The sequence below is a fragment of the Pteropus vampyrus genome, unplaced genomic scaffold, assembly GCF_000151845.1.
Source record: "Pteropus vampyrus isolate Shadow unplaced genomic scaffold, Pvam_2.0 Scaffold568, whole genome shotgun sequence".
NCBI classification, from domain to species: Eukaryota; Metazoa; Chordata; class Mammalia; order Chiroptera; family Pteropodidae; genus Pteropus; species Pteropus vampyrus.
The window spans coordinates 171,941-189,650 of NW_011889349.1; the positions used below are offsets into that span (position 1 = coordinate 171,941).

Here is a 17,710-nt window from a genome sequence, read left to right on the forward strand (position 1 = left end):
TTGGCACTCAATAAAAAATTAACTTATCTTCATCATCATCACCTTATCTAGACCCCAAGATGTGGGTTCTCAAGTTGGGTTCCTACCCTCAAAGAGCAGAAGACAGATACAAAAAAGAAAACATATATTGTTGGACGAGTGGTACAAATTTAATCTTCACGATGACCCTATTGTTATCCCCTTTTTAGGGATAAGAGCACTGAGATTCACAGGGCTTAAGTAACTTGCCCAGGCTGGTAAAAGGCCAAGCTGGCATTCAACTTCATGTAGATCTAATACCAAAACCCATATTTTAACCTCTGATGCAGAGAACAGGAAGAGAATAAAGCAAAGAAAGGGAAGGGAAGCCTTAGCCCTAATTCTGAGCCTAGTCTCCAGCCAGGCTTCCTCTATCCTTCACCCCACCTCACCCCCAGCTTAGCACTTGGCTGCCTGGAGGTGTGAGGTATTTCAGTGAATCATTAATTAGCACAGATGCAGGCAAAAGTCAGCAGCATTACAGGCACTATCTTCTGCCAAATGCCCTGGTTTTCTGAAAACCCAGAGCCCAGGATGGGAGCAGGTAGAGGAGAAGAGTTAACTGTCACTCATGTCCTGGAGAAGTCAGTCCTCTGAAAGTCACCCCTCAGTGTGACTGTCACTCCATGTGTTCCAACTCCCTCTGTGAGATGAGACAAAGAAGCAGCTCCTGGCAGGAGGTAGCCAGAGGCCTGCAGGCGTTGACTTGAGGAACTCAACAGAACTCGTACCTGTGAATCTTACCCTACACACAGCCAGTTACCACCCATCCATCAACAGCCACTGAGGCTAGGATTACAGGAACACAAAAACCAGGCTCAGAAATCCTTGGGCAACCAAAAGACCCACAAAGGTAATTGTAGGCATGGAAAGTCATTCATGTACTCAACAAACACCAATTGAGTATTTGCGTAGACATCAGGGGTATCAAGTGAACAAGACAAATGTATCCCCTGCCTTTCAGAAGCTTAAAACCCATGCACATGCTTATTAGGGTTTCCTTCTGGGGTGACTAGACAGACATGGCAATTCCAGGTACTCAATGCCACCGCATTCTTCACTTTAAAATGGTTAATTTTATGTTACATGACTTTCTCCTCAATTTTTTAAAAAAAAATGCATAAGGCAACAAGCCAGGGCTAATAAAATTTTAATTCCCCACCCAGACAATTTATCCCCAAGCTGTTGGCTGGTCCTAAATGAGTTTCATTCATTTATTCAACAAGTCATTTGAGGAGAATGAAAAGGTGAGTTTATTTCACCATCAAAAGAATATCTTCTCCCATCTAACGGCTGGTCCTGATAATTCTACATTGAGGACTTCATTCATTCATTCTTTCCTTCTTTTATTCATTCAGAGTATCCACTCTATTACCAGGCAGTTATGCAAACTTGAATAAGACACAATATCTGCAATGAACATGAGAGCGCAAATAGTGCTCCAAGATACTGACTTTATTTCTTTTGTATACATAGGCAGAAGTGGAATTGGATCATATGTAGTTCTCTTTTTAATTTTTTGAGCACCCTCCATACTGTTTCCATATCGGCTGCACCAATTTACATTCCCACCAACGTTACATAAGGTTCCATTTCTTCCATATCCTGGCCAACTTAGTATCTTTTGTCTTTTTAATAATAGCCATTCTAACAGGTGAAAAGTGATATTTCATTATGGTTTTGATTTTCATTCCCTTGATGATTAGCAACTTTGAGCATCTTTTCATGTGCCTGCTAGTTCCTCATATATTGTATAACTTCCTTACATTTTTTTGGATATTAAAAAATGGTAACGATGTGAGGTGATGGATGAATTGATTAACTTAATTGTGGTAATCATTTTACATTGTATATGTATATCAAATCCTCACATTGTACACCTTAAATATATACAATTTTGTTTGTCAATTATTCCTCAATAAAGTGGGGGTGGAAGGGTCAAACACACTCTAGCCAAAAAAAAAAAAGGGACACAATCTCTACCTCAGGGTCACCCCAGTCCATCGAGGAAAGTTTACATATGATACGCAAGTGTTGTTCTCTATGCAAGGACACTTTCTCCCTACTCTTCACTTAGCTAATTCTCATAATCCTTTCATCTCAGCTTAAATTTCTTCCAAGAGGCTTCCTGACCTGCATTCCACCTCCAGCCTAAAAGCTTCCTGAGAATCCTGTTCTCAAGCTCTATTCTCATCCTACCTACACTCATCTCAACTTTCAAATCATATTTAGTTGTGTAACTATACGTTCAATGTCTATACCCCTACTAGAATATAAGTTTCACAAAGGTGGTGCCAGTGTCTGTCGGCCATCACTATGCCTAGGACTAGGGCTGGCACAGAGTAAATTCTCAATAAATATTAGCTAGGTGGATAAATAAATTAAAATAATGAATACAAACAATTATAATGTGATAGATGCTCTAGTGGTGAGGCGAGTTGAGGCAGAACATGCCTAAATTTGTCTCACTAAAGTATGTAGAGAGAGGAGCAAAAGAAATAATCATAAAGAGAGGATATTTGGTCAGGTATACCTTAATATCAAAAAAAAAGACATTGGCACTCTGTCTTAAGGCAAAAGTAGGAGTTCCTGAGGCAACGCAGTTGGAGAATGTTTTTAGGATGTGAGAACATGCAGAATGTACATTCAGAAAATAGCAAGTGCTTGTGGCCTGCATGGCTGGGCAGAACGACAGGAAATAAGGTCAGAGTTATGGGCAGGAATTGGACCTCAGGGGACTTTGTGCGTTATCCTAAGCATCCTGAAATTTACCCCACAGAACACTGGGGAGCCAATAAAGCACAGGTTCCTATTCTAAGGCTGATGAAGCCCTCAGAGGTGGGTTGTGAACATCCCTGGACTCCATAAAATTGTATGCACGATTGTGGTCAGATTTATGTTTTCCTAGAGAGAAGGCCCACGGCTTTCACTAGATTCTCAGAAAGATTGATGACTCAAAAAAAGGTTAAAAACTACCACCTTCCCTGACCACCCTAATTAAAACTGCCCCACCTCACCCCTCACCCTAGTTTGTGATTTTCATAGCATTCATAACAAAATATAAATATCTTGTTGATTTTTTTTGCTTACTTGTGTATTGTCCATCTTCCCCTCTGTGAAGGAAGAAACTCTCTCCTTCTTGTTCAAGGGTCTATCTCCAGGGCCTAGCACACATGCTCTGGAACATATAGAGCTCAATAAATATCTGTTGACTAAATAAATCCTACTATAGGTGTTTTTTTGTTTTTGTTTTTGTTTTTTTTAAGATTTACCCTGTAAACTTCAGGGACAACAAGTGAAAAAAAAAAAACTGTTGTCACAAAGTATTTATAAATTGTGTTTGTACAAGTCAGAAAACACAAATCATTCTAGTATTTTAAGAAGGCAAAGATTTAGACCAGGGACTTAGGCATTACGAAATCATTGGAGGTCCTAGAGGAGCAAAATCGGGGCCATCACTGAAACTCTTGAGTTTAAGAACATGCTACCATAATGTGCTCAAGGATTAGGAGGCTGCTTCTGGTCAAATTTAAGTGTTCTTTTTCATTGTGGTAAAATACACATAACATAAAATTTACCCTCTTAACCACTTTTGAGCGTATATACAGTTCAGTGGCATTAAGTGCATTCACATTGTTGTGTAACCGTCGCTACCATCCATCCACAGAACTTCTGTCATCTTGTAACATTGAGATTGTGTACCAATTAAACAATAACTCCCCATCTTCCCACTCCCACCCAGCCCAGGGCAACTATCATTCTACTTTCTGTCTCTACAACTTTGACTTCTCTAGGTATCTCACATAAGTGGAATCAAACACTTTTTGTCCTTTCATGGCTGGCTTAATTCACTTAGCATAATGTCCTCAAGGTTCATCCACGTTGTAGCATGTGCAGAATTTCCTTCCTTTTTAAAGCTAAATAATTCCATTGTATGTATCCTTTCATGCACTGATGGACATTTGGATTGCTTCCACCTTTTAGCCATTGTGAATAATGTTGCTATAAACATAGGTGTGTGTTTTTTAGACTTTTTTGAAATACAAGGAGTCAAAGGATGGATGGGTGGATGAATGGATGGATAAATGGATAGATAAATGATGGATGGGTGGGTAGAAGGATGGACAATAGATAGATGGATAGATAAATGAAAGATTTCTGAACTGAGAACTCTGTTTCCTGTCATGACTGTAACACTTTACATCTGCATGACACACCAGACATCAGAGATACAGTGAAGTAACAAATGACCCCATTGTAACGACGACAGTAGTATTGAGTGAAAGGCAGTTTCAAAATATTTATAAAGATGAGTAACACTGTGCTATTTCATGATCACAGTTTGCATGCATCAGTAAAAGGATTATGTATGAGACTTTAAGCTGTTGCTGATTAAGAAGAAAGGGACTTTCTGGAGTGGTAACCCTGGGAAGGAAGGGAGTGATTCAAGTTGGGAAAGCCACATTCTGTTTCGAATGTGAAACAACCAAAACATCTGTTAAAACAGCAGAAGCAGAGTCACTGAAATTTCAGTACCTCAAGCCATAGAGGCTGCCAGCATTGTATAGGTCCAAATGACAAGGAAGTATGAATAAGTGAAGAGTGCAGAGATAGGAGATTTTGAGGATATTGAGCTCTGCTCTACTGACCCACAGGATTGTTCATCCAAAGTCTCACCATCCACAGCAACTGTGAGAGCCAACCTCAACAAAAAAAAATAATAAAAGTAGTTTATAAAAAAGGAAATACACAAACATATGGTACACAAACATATTAAAAGACGCCCCAATCCCTCTCTAATAAGTAAAATGCAAATAAGAACTACAGTGAGATACTATTTTTGCCTACCAAATTGGAAAAGATCATAAACAATTTGACAATATGTTATGTTGTAAGAGAAACGTGCTCTCACATAACACCAGTAGGGGCATAAATCAGTACCACCTCAACAGAGTAATTTAAGAACATCTATCGAAATTATATCCAGAGAATGAGAAGACAAGCCACAGACAGGGAGAAAAAATTGCAAAAGACACATCTGATAAAGAACTGCTAACTAAAATATACAAAGAATTTTTAAAATTCAACAATAAGAAAATGAATAACCCAATTTAAAAATGGGCTAAAGATCTGAGCAGACACCTCGTCAAAGAAGATATACAGATATCTTCTGATATGCAAATAAGCATATGAAAAGATACTCAGCAGCATGTGTCACTAGGGAATTGCAAATTAAAATGAGATATCATTACACACTTAATAGAGTGGCCAGAATCCAAAACACTGACAACACCAAATGCTGGCAAAGATATGGAACAATAGGAACTCTCGTTCATTGCCAATAGGAATGCAAAATGGTACAGTCACTTTGGAAGACAATTTGGTGGTTTCTTACAAAACTAAACATACTCCTACTATATGACCCAGCAAATGTGCTCTTTGGTATTTACCCAAAGAATTAAAAACATATTGCACACAGATGTTTACAGCTGCTTTGTTTATAATTGCCAAAACTTGGAAGCAACCACACTGTCCTTCAGTAGGTGAATGGATAAATATACTATGATATATGCAGACAACAGAATATTATTCAGCAATAAAAAGAAATAAGCTATCAAGCCACAAAAAGACATAAAGGAATGTTAAATGTATATTAATAAGTGAAAAAAATCACTCTGAAAAGGTTACATACTCTTATAATTCCACCTACGTGACATTCTGGAAAAGGCAAAACTATGGAAACAGTAAAAAAAATCAGTGGTTGCCAGGGGTTAGAGAAAAAATGGGGATAAATAGGTGAGTACAGAGAATTTTTAGGGCAGTAAAATTATTCTATTCTATGTGATACTATAATGGTGGATAGATGTCACCATACATTTGTCAAAACTCATAGAATGTACAATGCCAAGAGTAAGCCCTAATGAAGGAGGGGGATGAATGGGAACTTTCAGCTCAATTTTGCCATGACTCTAAAACTACTCTAAAAAATAAAGCCTACTAAAAAATTAAACATGTACATACACTTTGACCCAAAAATTTTACTTCTAAAAATTTGTGCTCCAGACAGGCTTATAGAAAGGCAAAATGACCTTTGTTCAAAGTTATTTATTGCAGCACTATTTATAATGGGAAAAGATTAGAAGCAACCTAAATGCCCATCCATAAAGTATTGGTTAAATATATTACAGTTTATCTATTAAGAGTAATAATATGCAGCCATAAAAACGCTAGTATATTGATATGGATTAATCTCAAAGACATTTTGTTAAGTTAAAAAAGCAAAGTGTACAGAACAACATACAGTATGCTCAACTTAGTGTAAAATATCAGAGAGCAGGGGAAGAATATAGGTACATATTTGCTTACATGTGCACTGAAAAAAATCTCTTGGATACAAAAGACTCTCAAAATTGATTGCCTTTAGGGAGAAAATTTGGATGACTGGGAGGCTTCTCTGTATATGCATATGTGTTTTATAAACCTTGAAAATGCATTATTTACTAAATTAACAGCAAGAGGAAGAAAGGGAGGTAAAGGGAGAGAGAAGGAGAATAAATACTACACTAGCATCACTGAATATTCAAACATTTAGGGACCTCAGAGATCTTCAAACTCAACTCTATAATATATTCGCTGACTCAATAAATATAACTTGAGTGTCCTATGTATGCCTGGCACTGTTCCAAGTGCTGTACATAGCAAGATGCAAAGATGTGGGCATAGACAATCTAATAAGGAAAGACTTTACAGTTTACCAGTAAGAAACTGAGGCCCAGAGAATGGATGGACCTTGGTCGGGGTCACTAAGATTGCTGGTGGGAGAGCTAGGGCTGAAATCCAGGCCTTTAGACTCCTATTTGGCTTTATTATCTACCCTGGGCTTAAAGTACAGCAAAGGAAATAGATTTGATTACTCAGGCTATGTTTACGAGTATACAGATTACTGAACCACGAAACTGGCTTCCCAAAAAGCTTTCCTCTCCTCTACAGGCTTTCTGATAGTCACAGTCACTGTTGGCCAATAGAAAGATCTCCCAATGCTATTTAATTCTATTGTCATTCTCCATTCACACAATTATTTAGGAGTCATTATAAAGGAATACTGTTAATACACACACACACACACACACACACACACACACACGCTTTTCCAAAGGATGGATCCATTGTCCTTGCTGAAACATCAAAAATGCTAAGACAAAGCAACATGGCAGAGGCTCTGCTAAAGAAGAATCTGGACACCCAGAGAGAGCGAGCAAGTGCCATGAGGAAAATGGCAGACAGTTTTTCACTTAATGATGCCTTATCAGGGTCTGGAAACCCAAACCCTCAAGAATGGCCTGGCCCATGAGGTAATCACCTTGCTGGCACAGGGGGCTACCCAGGGGCCTCCTATCCTGGCAGCTGGCCCAGACCTGCACTTCCAGGAGCCTACTATATTTATCCTGGCCCAACAGCATCTGCTTAAACTGGACCAATTGCACCAGGAGCCTACCCCAGGCAACCAGGGGGCCCTGGGGCCTACCCTGGTGCCAGCCCCATTGACGTCCATACTAGACCACTGACTGTGCCTTATGACCTGGCTTTTCCTGGAGGAGCGATGCCTCACATGCTGATAACAATTCTGGGCACAGTAAAGCCCAATGCAAACAGACTTGTTTTAGATTTCAAGAAAGGGAATGATGTCGCCTTTCACTTTAACCCACGCTTCAGTGAGGACAACAGGAGAGTCATTGTTTGCAATCCAAAGCTGAATAATACCTGGGGACCAGAAGAAAGAGAGATAGTTTTCCCATTTGAAAGTGGTAAACCATTCAAAATACAAGCACAAGTTGAATCTGACCACTTCAAGTTTGCAGTCAATGATGCTCACTTGTTGCAGTACAATCATCGGGTGAAAAATCTCAAGAAAATCAGCATGGTGGGAATTTCCTGTGATGTCAATCTCACCAAGGCATACTATGATATAATCTTAAAGGGGCGGATACTTTTTTAAAAAAAAAATTGAATGTAAACCTTACGCATTTGTTTCACGTTCACCATGAGTGAAAAGTTTTACTTTTATTCATCAATGTCCTTCTTGTAAATCATCCATTTAATAAACATTCTAAGAGTTAAAAAAATAAAAGAATGATCTTCTGTCTGAGCAAGAGGAAAAAAACCTAATCCACGGTCAAGTGTCCCTGATCCCTTGGATTTTCTAAAGGTCTTAGGCAAACTCCTCAACAGGTTTTTTCCAAGTTTGGGAAATCCTCTACCAGGAAAGAGGAGCATGATTCTCGCTTCTTTGAATGACAAAGACACAATAATCAATAGCCTGAGGTTTAACCTAATATTTTAGGATGACTTTTGTTAATGTATTATATAACATGTACAAAAATGAAGCCCTGTGTACACAAACACATATAATCATTACCAAAAATAAATAGCTACATAGACATACAAACAAATGTCAACCCTAAAGCAAAAAAATAAGACTGAGATGAAGAACTTTAAACTCTAAATTGGCTACATTTAGAGACAGAACCACCACGATGCTCCAAAATGCAAAATCTTAAAATATCTGTCTTTGGAGTGATTCTATGATTGAAGGAGGACCTGCTGGTCGACTTTCCAGCTTCTATTTGGCTCTGACAAGTAGATAAAACAAGAAACTAATCCTTGATGAGATTGCAGTTGCTAACAGGTAAGAGAAGATGGTTCAGGACTGTGAAAAGAGTGGAGAAGCCAAACTGAGATTTTTTGTAGACTTAGGCCATGCATCTCACCCGGGGTTTAGCCTAGGGCTTCATTTTTAGTAGAGGGCTACTGCAAGGCCCATTTGCTCTTCTCTACAGCCAGCAGCCATCCCAGGTCCCAATTTAATCTCTTGTATTGATTCATCTTCAGTCAGTCTCTGCTTATTTCCCACTTCCACTCCTTGAGAAAGTACCTGGGCTGGGAGATCCCTCAGTACCTCCAAAGTTGTTGTCCATGTGAAAGAGTTATGAGCATTTTGGGGCAAAGGCCTCTTTAAACTACAATTGTCATGAACATTGGTGTGACTACACCCACACAGCCCTGATACGGGAGGGCTGCTTATGCCTTCTTTAGCCTTGGGAGCTACTAATAAGTGGCCTTGAGGGCCAGTTCTTTTAATGTCTGAATCAGGCATGTTTCAGGTTTTCGATTTCTACAACCTCTAAGAATAATAAACTCTTCCGGCTGAAAAGAGTAAGACATTCAACATACTCCCCTCATTCTGTAGTGGAAATTGAGACCCAGAGAGGAAGAGTGACTTGTCCTAAGTCATGGCCTGGTCTCTGAGCAACTAATACAAATCTCTGCTTTCTCCAAAAATATCGTTCAAAATAAACTCTTACAATTTCTCATAAAGTAAAACCTATACCTTTTCTATGATCCCGCAATCCCACTTTTAAGTATTTACTTGAGAGAAATGAAAATGTATGCTATGGTGTGAATGTGCACCCCCAAAACTCATATCCCCCAAAACTCTTATCCCCCAAAGGTAATGATATTAGGATGTGGGGCCTTTGGGAAATATTTAGGTCAAGAGGGTGGAACCCTCATGAATGGCATCAGTGCCTTATAAAAGAAGCCCCAGAGAGATCCCTAGGCCTTTCCGCCAGGTAACGACGCAGCAAGAAGGTGCCAGCCATGAACCAGGAAGAGGGCCTTCACCAAAACTCAATCATGCTGGCTCCTCGATCTTGGACATTGTAGCCTCTGAACTGTGAGAAATAAATTTGCATTTTTTTATAAGCTGTCAAGTCTGTGGTATTTTGTTATAGTAGCTCAATTGGACTAAGGTAACATGTATCCACAAAAAGAATTTTACACGAATATGCATAGCAGCTTTTTTTTTTTTTTAGCCAGAAACTAGATACAACCTAAATGTCCATTAACAGGTAAATGGATAAACAAATTGTGGTATTTTGATTCAAAAAAAATACTACTCGTCAATAAAAAGGAACAAACTACTGGTACACAGAGCAATATGGATAAATCTCATAGACATTGAATTAAGAAAAGGGAAAATATAAAAGACTACCTATTATTTGATTTGTATGTAGTTCTAGAGCAGGCAAAACTAGTCTATAGTGACAGAAAATAGAGAGTAATTGTCTGAGGGCCAAAAAGGGGTGATAACTACAGAGGAGTATGAGAGAACTTTCTAAGGTGTCGGCAATGTTCTATATTTTGATAAAGACGGTGGTTACATGAGTGTAAATATTTGTCAAAACTCACCAAACCGTAGAGTTAAAATCTGTGTATTTTATTGTATGTAAAATTCACTTTAATAAAGTTTATTAATAAAAAAGGGACAGATAAGCCCTTACATTTGCATTGCTCTTTTCTGTTCTCAGAGCACTTTCCCACCTGTCACAACAATCCCACGACAGCTCTGTGAAGTCAGTGAGGTAAGGCAGGGGCCACGGTGTCCAGTCTACAGGAGAGAAAACTGAGGCTGAGAAGCATCAGCCTCAGCTACCTGGGCCAGGTACTGGGAGTTTCTCTGTGGTCATAGGACCAGAAGGCATGAAGTCACACACCTCGCTTGTCAAACAGACATACTGTGGCTCAGAGGGCTTGGGAGTCCTACGGTGAATCAGCAGCAGGATTGGGACTAGGGCCCTGGACCCCTGGCTCCTGGTTCAGTGTGCTTCCCCAACCACAGGGCCGCTGAGCCTCCCTACCGTGCTTTTGCGCCCCTCTCTCTTCTTTCAGCTTGAGGCCGACTCCTGCTGCTTGGGCTGCACTCATATCCTTCTGGAGGCTCCAACCTGACTTCCTCAAGCAAAGCTACAAATCCCAGTTCTACGCTCTTCCTTCCCTGTGTAATTTCCAGGCTCCTCAGGCCCTGCGCTCAGCTAGTTGGCAAGGACTCATAAATTTGTCCATAGGATAGTTTCTTATGAAAAAATTCCCAGCATTATTTCACCCTAGAGCATCTGCCACCACTCAAAGAGTAAGACTTTAGTAATCAAAGAAAAAAATTAAAATAAGATATCAACTTCCACCTGAGAGACTGTCAGACATCTGGAAGATTAATAATATCCAGGATTGGTGAGGATAAGAGAAAATGGGCAACCTCATATATTGTCAGTGGGAATGTACGTTTTTATGGTAATTTAGCAATATCTATCAATTTTTTTAATGTATACTCTCTGACCCAGCAGTTCCAGTGTGAAAATGTCTATCCCCTAGAAATACTCACAGGTGAGCAAAACTATTTACCCATTAGAGTAAAAAATTAAAAATAATCTAAATGTCCACTATAGGGGATTGGTTAGAATTTGGAATCCTATGGAGCTTTTTTCACTTATATTAGGAAAACTTTCTTGTATATTGATAACTGCCTCATTTTTTAAATGGCCACTAGTCCACAGTATATATGTGCAATAATTGATTAAACCATTCCCCCACAAATGGGCATCAAGGTTGTCTCCATATGTTCTTTGTTTTATAAGAGTAACAGCTCTCTAGGTGAAGGGGTATAACCACATGTAAATTAAATTGCAGTGACCTGAACTGAACCAAACTGAAATGTGGAGAGTACCGGATTGGCAAATATCAAAAATAATTCTAATAATCATATGAAAATATGCTAATTCACTAATTAGCATCACTAATCATTGGGGAAATGTGACTCATAAACACAACCACAGAACCAGATACCTCTTCACACCCACTAGGATGACTACTATTAAAAAAAATTGTCAGTGAGGATGTGGAGAAGTTATAACCCTTGTACAGAGCTGATGGGATTGTAAAATAGTGCAGCCACTATGGAAAATAGTTTGGCAGTTTCTCAAAATTGGAAATAGAATTACCATATGATCCAGCAATTCCACTTCTGGATATATAAGCAAAGGAACCAAAAGCAGAGATTTGAATAGATATCTACACACCCGTGTTCATAGTAGCATTATTCACAATACCCAAAAGAGGGAAGCGACCCAGGTGTCCATTGACAAATGAGTGGATAAACAAAATGTGGTGTATCCATACAGTGAAATATTATTTAGCCTTAAAAAAGAAGGAAATCCTGACACATGCAACAACATGGATGAATCTCAAGGACATAATGCTAAGTAAAATAAGCCAGTCACAAAAAAAAAAAAAAATACCATATAATTCTACTTATATGAGATACTTAGAATAATCAAAATCATAGAGACATATAGTAGAATGGTGGCTGGAGAATGAGTGAATGGGCAGTTATATTATCTAATGAGTACAGAGTTTCAGTTTTACAAAATGAAAAGAGCTGGAAATGGATGGTGGTGATGGTTTGCACAACATTATAAATGTGATTAATGTCACGAACTTTACACTAAAAGATAATTAAAATTGTAAATTTTAAGTTTTGTGTATTTTACCACAATAAAATGTTGGTGGGGAAGACATATATATACAATGGAGTATGACTCAGCCATAAAAAAAAAGATATCTGACCATTTGCAATGACATGGATGGACCTAGAGGGTATTATGCTAAGTAAAATAAATCAGAGAAAGACAAATATCATAAGATTTTATTTATATATGGAATCTAAAGAACAAAATAAATGAACAAAAAAAAAAAAAGCAGACTCCTAGATACAGAGAACAAACTCGTAATTGCCAGATGGGAAAGGGTTATGGCAGGGGCAGGGGGCCTGGGTGAAAAAGGTGAAGGGATTAAGAAGTACAAATTGATAGTTACAAAATAGTCACAGGTATGTGAAGTTTAGCATAGAGAATATAGTCAATAATATTGTAATAATTATGTATAGTGCCAGGTAAGTACTAGGCCGATCAGGGGATCATTTTGTAAATTATATAAATGTCTAATCACTGTGCTGTACACCTGAAACTGATACAAAAATAATATCGAATGTCAACTCTAATTGAAAAATAAAAATTTTAAAAAAAAAAGGGAAATAAACGTGCAGCTTCCTTGCTGGCTTTAGTCTGAAAATCCATCAAAAGTAAAAACACTGTCTAATTCCACTTATATGGGATACCTAGAACAGGCAAATTCAGAGAGATTGAAAGTTGAACAGAGGTTTCCAGGCGGGTGGGGGAGAAGGCATAGGGAACTAGTGTTTGATGGAGACAGAATTTCCGTTCGGGATTATGGAAAAGTTCTGGAGATGGATGGTGGTAATGACTGCTCAACAGCATGAATATACTTAACACCACTGGGCTTAAAAAATGGTTAAAATGGTAAATTTTATGTTATATATATTCTTTAAAAAAAGGAAAATTCCATTTAAGAAAATAACCCTACATCCCACTATAATGAGGATATGGATGAACCCACAGTTTCATACAGTTCTGAGGAGAGTATCATCCTCCGGGGCAGTTTGGCAGCACATAAAATTTTTTAAAAATAATCAAGTCCTTTGACTAGCAGGTCCTGTCCTCGGAATTTATTCTAAGAAAATAATCAGACAAGTATGATTGGGACATTCATCTCAGTGATGTCTACAATGTCTACGATAATAAATAGCCTAAACATCCAAAAATAAAGATTCATTAAATAAACATAAATATAACAATATGCTAGACTAATTCATGGTCATTAAAAAGAATGTTGTAAATCTACAAAATGTTAATTATAGTGCAAGCCCATTTGGTAAATATGCGATGATAATTTATAAGAAGATAAATATTAATATATTTAATACATAACTATATTATATTTAATACATATTTTAAAGTCTAAAAGGATAGATATACCAAATGTTAATGGTAGCAACTTATAAAATATGGGTTTAAGAATAAAACTTTTTTCTTTTGGCCTATCTATACTGCTTTTTTAAATAAAATAATGAATTGCAGACATAATTAGAAAAAATAAATAAATATAGGCAGTACTCACATTTAACCTGTCCTCATACCCCTAGATGTCAAAGGGGTTATCTGTGGAATAGGAATTGACTCTCTTGGCAAGTTTTACTTTGTTTTGTTTCATTTTGTTGCAATCAACAAGAAAGTAACCTAACATTTTGGCTCATGAGTCCAAGGCTGCAATTTTTTTAATGCCTCATATAGAGAAAGGGGTACATAAGTGTACACCTACATTAAGTACAGGTATAAGCAGAAGATGATCCCAACAGGTGATTTTCTATTCTTAGTTTAACACAGATTTATTAGCATCTTTGGGGAACCAAGAAAGGCTTCACACAAGAGGCAACATAAAAATACCTATTTAATACAGAAAGCTTTTCCACCATAACAGGTAGAGGGAACTGCATGGCCAAAGGCCAAGGAACATGAATAGTCTAGTTTGGATGGAGATTTACTGTATCTGTTCATATCATTCAATTTCTATGTGTCACACACATTGCTATAAGCATTAGAGGTACAACAGTGAAGAAGACACACTCATTCATATTCTAGTTGTGAAAGATAAATTTTGAAAAAATTAGCAAATAGTGTATATAATATATCAAGCAATGGTAAGTGCTAGAAAGGAAAATATAGCAAAATACGGAGATAAAGAAGACTAGGAAGGGGCAGGGGGATCAGGAGGGCCCCTCCTGACTGTGTGGAAGGCAAGAGGGACTGAGCCAGATGGATGTCTGGGGGATGGGTTTCCCAGGTAGAAAGAGCAACAAAGGCAAAAGCCCCCCAAGGGGCAGGGGCAGGGGCAGGAGCAGGGCGAGCATTAGGAGACTGGAAGCAGGTTGGAGAGACAGACTAAGGACTATGTCATTAAAGGCTTTGAATGCCATTTAATCCAGTGGTGGGAATTCTTCCAAGAACTCAACATAAGCACTGAACAAGAAATCAAATTCCTGCATTAGAGTCCTGAGTCTGCTACTAACTTGCTTTTTAACCTTGGGCTAGTCATTTCTACTCTCTGGGACTCAGTTTCCCCATGCATCAAATGCAAGCAATAATCTTCAGCCATCCATCTTCAGGTGAGGCTCAAAAGGAGGTGGAGAGGGTAGAAGTGTTTAGAACAGGCATAGTTCTCTTCCAAGAGAGAGGGGTGTGACTGTTATGCCCATGAAAGGTTGGTAAAGGGAGGTATTAAACATGGAAGTCAGCTGTCCTAAAAAATCAGAGAGAAGAGGTAGCATGGGTTAAACTGAAAATCACTTTGGAGCCTCTCCCATTCCCACCCCTACCCAAGGCCAGGGTGAAGGAACCAGAGTGTATAAAGGGGACTATTTTTGGAAATCACCTGCAAAAAAATGTCTATATGACCTGGAAGTGGCCTGAAGTCCTCCAGATATTTGACATTGTATGTGTGTGGGCATTAGGGGATTGTCATATCCAGGACAAATTCTAAGCTATAGGAAAAAAAAGAGAAAATATATAGGACAGGGGAGCAAGGCTAGAGAATAAGGTGAAGTTCAAGGCCTTGTACAAAATTCCCATTCCCTTATACTCAGGCAATGATTCTCCATAGACCAGTGTTAGAATAATAGCAACAAAAAAAAAAAAAAAAAGGCTTCTTATCATTTACTGAGCATTACAGTAAGTGCTTTACAAGGGTTACCTCTTTTAATCCTCACAACACACTTTAAAAATACATGCCCACAAAGTAAACATATACCAAATCATTGCATTATACACTTTAAATAGATACCATTTTATTTATTGTTTATGTCAAATAAAGCTGGAAAGAAAAGGGGAGGATGTGCCCAGAGATCATATCCTAGAAGAAAAAAAAAAACCTGGGAAGGACTAAAAATGCTGCTTCCAGTCCTTGCTCCGCCCCTGACTCACCACGTCACCCTGACAAATCCCTTTCCCTCTCTGACTTGCTGCTTCTCTGTGAAACATGAGATGCTCAGCAATCCACCTCCACTAGCATCTCCCTGATTCTTCAGCTCACTGGCATCCTTCATCCTTTCAGGGGTCCTGCCATTGACCCCTCTTCCCACATTTCCAGCTGTGCCAGACTCAGGTTCTTACGGGGCCCAAAGTCTTGATGGCCTGTGGGTGAAGGGAAGGAGAGGCAGTTGCAGGGAGCTCTGCTTGTCTCAGCCCCTTGGCTCTTTCTCTGAGGCTTTTAGCAAGGCCCATAACTGAGCCTTATCGCATTGTGAGTCGAGTACTTTCAGAGGCCAAGAAACCACACATTCTCCTCTCAGAAGGTATACAATTTAGGCGATAATCTAAGTTATGCCACCATACACCACTGCAAAAAATGGTTAAGGGAACAGAGTATTTAATACTATTATCACAACTTCCTGATTACATACCTGTAACGAAGCAATCACAGCTCCTCAGCTACCTCCCCCAGGAGCCCAGAGTTGTAGTCTTGCCAGAGTCAGCTCTCTGTTCCCAGAAGGCTAACAAGTATGCATTTCCAAATCTGCTCACCTCAGTCACCACAACCCCCTCAGCTTCTTTCAAAGACCTAGAAATTACATGGCTGGAATGTGAGCCCTGGAAAGCCCACTAGAGATGGCACAACTCATCTTCCACCTTTTGTAAATGGAGCCCTGAGGCCTAGTGAGGCTGCATGGCTCAGCTGACACCAGAACTCAGGCCTGCCCCAACACTGCTTCCTGGATACTTGCCTCCATTTCACTCCTCAGCCCATTTCTGGACCCCATGGAGTCTTCTTCTCATCCCATGCATCTTCCCCATACTCCACTTCCAACAGAAGTAATTAGATCCTATGATGGGTGGATCTACCTTAGACCTTAGATATTTACATACCTGTTTTCTCTCCTAGCAGGATGCAAACCTTCTCAAAAGCAAACTACATATTGATTTGTCTGTATCTTTCCCACAAGACAAGCATGGTGCTGTTTACTCATTGATTAATTCTTTTTTTTTTTTCCATTCATAAAATATTAAACAGAGTTCTGGAGTCAAAGAGCCATGAGTACAAATCTAAGCTCTATCACTTGCTAGTAGTATGACCTTAAACAAAGTACTTAATCATTCTGAGCCTCAGTTTTCTCTGCAAAATGGACATGGTAATACCTAGTTCACAAAGTTGTAATGACCAATGAGATAACATATGGCATATGATTAGCACAATGCCTGGCATATAGTAAGTGTTCAGTTAATAAGGCAATACGACTGATTTTAAAAATAAACAGCTCCTGTTATGCATCTGGAATTGTAAAGAAGCTGGGATACAGAGATAAATAAAAGTAGGCCTGCACCTTTCAAGACTTGTAGACTAGTGAGAAAGCAGACAACAGGGAAACAGATGACCTCCATATCAGACAGAGAATAAGGGCTATGACAAAGATACCCACATAGTGCTCTAGAGCTCCCAGAAAGGGCATTGAGTAGAGGCTGTGTCCTGGAAGACAAGGGCTCAGAGAAAGCTCCTCAGAAGAGTGATGTGAGCGGTATCTAGGAAGACCAGTGATAATGACCCAGAAGAAAGGAGCGAACTGGGCAAGGCAGACAAAAGGCACAGCATGAGACAAAGAGCACAGAGGCAAGTTGGAGCACCACTGCATCCTGCACACAGCTGGTGCTCAGTACGTATTTGCCACACAAGAGGCAGCCTGGGATGGAAGACGGGGCCCTGAGATTCTCCACCACAGTCACGGTATGTGACTTTGGGTAAGTCTCACCCCTGCCCTGAGCTCATTGTCCTCAAATGATCCATGACATCAGCCCCATTTCATGATGCAGAAATTTGGGAAGGAACACTGAGCCTTTGGCTAGTTCTCCTCCATACCTCCAGCTGAGTCAGGCAGGGCATGTTTTCACTTGCT

General features: G+C 39.2%; 1 pseudogene; it reads left to right on the plus strand.

The window, feature by feature from the left end:
• The first annotated feature begins 7,262 nt into the window (after positions 1-7,262).
• Positions 7,263-8,014, plus strand: LOC105308353 (annotated as a pseudogene).
• The last annotated feature ends 9,696 nt before the right edge of the window (positions 8,015-17,710 follow it).